Raw genomic sequence first — 2,840 nt, 5'->3', positions numbered from 1 at the left:
TAGAGAAAGCAGTATGAAAATAGATGTGGAGGTAGAAAAACAAAGCATTTAAAGAATAGCAAGTTATTTGGTGTATGGATTAAACTATATGCAAAGGGAGATAATATGGGATATCATTGGGAAAACAGATTGGCAAGATCATGAAGGATCTTGAATGATTAAAGTGTTTGGGCATTTAATTATGTAGATTCTTCACCTATTGTGATGTTGCACTTTCCTTTCATTTTCTCTCATATTCTCATTATGGATCAAAAAGAAAAGGTCATCTGCTAAATACAGAAAAGTAAAGAGAAGCAGCAGGCAATTTTCCCAATCATTAATCACTCAATAATATCTATACAAGAATTAGACTATGGCAGCTGTGTATTTCTAACCTCCATCCCGCATCCCCTTGCCTTTCAGCTGAAAAAGTGTAAAAGACATTTTTTCTTAACAGAATCATTAACAAGATTTCCTACCCCAAAAAGTCTGATTTAAGAAATTTAGAAACATAGGGTTATTACCTACTCATTAGGTTAAGCAAGCACAAACTCAGGAAGAAAAAAAAGGCCAACTAAGAATTCCTTAGTTTGGCATAACAAAAAGCTGAAACCTCTCTCTGGAGATCACAGGCCTTAAAAAGGCAGCATACGGTAATCATAAAAGCATCTGATACAATACAAAGGATATAGGATTCTAGTTTCTGTGTGAGTTTAACCAAGTCACTTCTCCTCTTTGGGATTCAGTTTTTATATCTCTAAAATAATGGGGTAAAACTAGAAGAACACCTAAAAAATTTTACCCTAAAAAATTATAGGCTTCCAAATAATTGTATTTGGTGTATGCTTTATTAGTAAGCAGAACAAACACCTAACTTTAGCTGATTCTGCAATTCCAAATTTTTGTGGCAGCTTTATATTTTCTGCTCTACTCTCTTAAATCACCTTCCTCCTCTATATTTGCCTTCCCTTCCTGTACATTCCTAAAAATACATTATGCAAATATTTTCCCTAACCACTGTATTTTAAGATTATGCTGTCCCTGACCTTGGGAGAGTAGAAGTTAATTTTTTGGTTGCTAATGATTGAGTCTTAGGGCTTAATAAGCCCTCCAAGTCCCCCAAGAATAAGCCCTCCAAGAACAAGAGGATAATAGCTTTAAGAAGAAAGCAAACACCTCTAAAGACACTCTAGGAGTGGGGTGGTACTGCATAAGTCAGGGAATTACCAGATGAAGCTCCAGGAGTGTAGAAATTGCCAGGAATGCTGAGGGCCTTTTAGTCTAAGAAGAGCTGTGTAACAAGAGCTATCAAATTATTTGGGTGCAGTCCCATGGCAAGGGGAGGGGGTTTCTTGGGCAACAATTGTCAGTATCCAGGGATCACACCATTGGTTCTTCCTATTAACAGGGATGAAAACAATTCTCATCAACCTTGAGCACTTAAGGTGTTGACCATCTGATAGGAAACGCACTTGACCACACTTTGCCGTAACACTTTGCTTAGTGTTTATCTGATTACAACTTTGGTAACTCCATTCTCACAACAACCCAAGATGTCCATATTCCAAAGAAGATACGGAGGAGGAAAATGGTGTCAGCCAGTAGAACTTAATGTGAATTAAAACCTGGAAGAATTAAAGTCTATGAAGATGGAATTGACTTCTAAAATATAAAAGCCATTCAATTATCCCATGCTTACTCACATTTGCTATTAATATTTAACCTTTTATTGTTGGTATTAAATATACTGAAATTCTCCTCTAACAAGGGCGTCTCAATTTTAAACTAAATGGTTATATTTTAACAAAAGTATGTTTATATAGAGTAAGAACAACTAGTATGTATATGACTAGAAAATCACTTATGTAATTCAGAGATAATATAGTAATTCTTGATGTGATGATGACTGAATTAAACATTTTGAATACTTTTATTGGTGAGAAAATCAAGAAATATTTTAATGAAACAGAATATAGTGCCATACAAATAATTGAATATTTATTTACTTACAGTTAATTCAAAGCTTATTTAATGTCTCCCATGAGAAGAGCATTTCAAGAATGTAGAGGTCTGGTCTGTGAAAATTGATACCTTTCCATCATGAATTAATCAGCATCCTCCGACTTGAACAGGTGTTGGATGAGAAAGTTCAGGCTTTCCTGACCTAAGGCAGCAGGAAACCAACAAACTAAAATTCCTGTGATCCATTCCCAGACTGCAAATTGAAAATTGAAACACTATTTGAAATTATAGTTTGTAGTGTTTTATCATTAGTCAATATTACTCTGTATTAGAGAAAAGGAGGCTTGAGAAACTCAGAGAATAAAATCCACTTTTGCAGTTTACATGAGATTACAGCTGTGGAAGAAATTTTCTGCTACTGCTAAAGCCAAGAAAAAAAATCTTTGTTTGTTTTTTGTTTTTTGCAGAATTTGCAAAAACAATAACTTTAAATCAGCCATCCTGATCTACCACAGGCTCTGGGTAATTATCCCCAATAGGTCTCTTTAGTGAGTCAGTTTCTATTTTTTTCTCCAAAAGTAGTTTCTTTCTGACATTTTCACGCAGTCTTTCTGTTTGCTAAAATAATAAAGTCTCTTATTACAAAAACATCAACAACTGTCAAGGATTTTGTTTCTCCAAGGCTCAGCTCTCAAGTCTTCTGACTTAGTAGCTAATATGGCAATCTTAATCATGAATTTCATGCAAATCCTTCTTTTTTTAACAGATTAATGAAACAAATAAAGACTGGCCCACTGCTCTACTTAGTTGTCAAAAACCTGTGCTGCAAACCTGAAGTCTCTTCGTGAATTTCTGGAAGATTCTTTTATTTATTTATTTATTTATTTATTTATTTATTT

The 2,840-nt window shown here is 34.3% G+C and overlaps 1 long non-coding RNA gene across 1 annotated transcript in view; it reads right to left on the bottom strand.

Moving 5' to 3' along the window:
* Nucleotides 1–1,996: 1,996 nt before the first annotated feature.
* The window catches only part of LOC108532122 (uncharacterized), an 89,780-nt gene continuing 88,936 nt past the window's right edge, over nucleotides 1,997–2,840 (bottom strand). The window contains exon 5 of the long non-coding RNA XR_001886365.1: nucleotides 1,997–2,143. This is a non-coding gene — a long non-coding RNA (uncharacterized LOC108532122). The remainder of the gene's footprint in view (nucleotides 2,144–2,840) is intronic.

The sequence above is a fragment of the Rhinopithecus bieti genome, unplaced genomic scaffold (assembly GCF_001698545.2).
Source record: "Rhinopithecus bieti isolate Rb0 unplaced genomic scaffold, ASM169854v2 scaffold_8220, whole genome shotgun sequence".
Taxonomy (NCBI): domain Eukaryota; kingdom Metazoa; phylum Chordata; class Mammalia; order Primates; family Cercopithecidae; genus Rhinopithecus; species Rhinopithecus bieti.
Note: the sequence above shows the minus strand (reverse complement) of the source record. Positions and strands in the feature narration are given on the sequence as shown.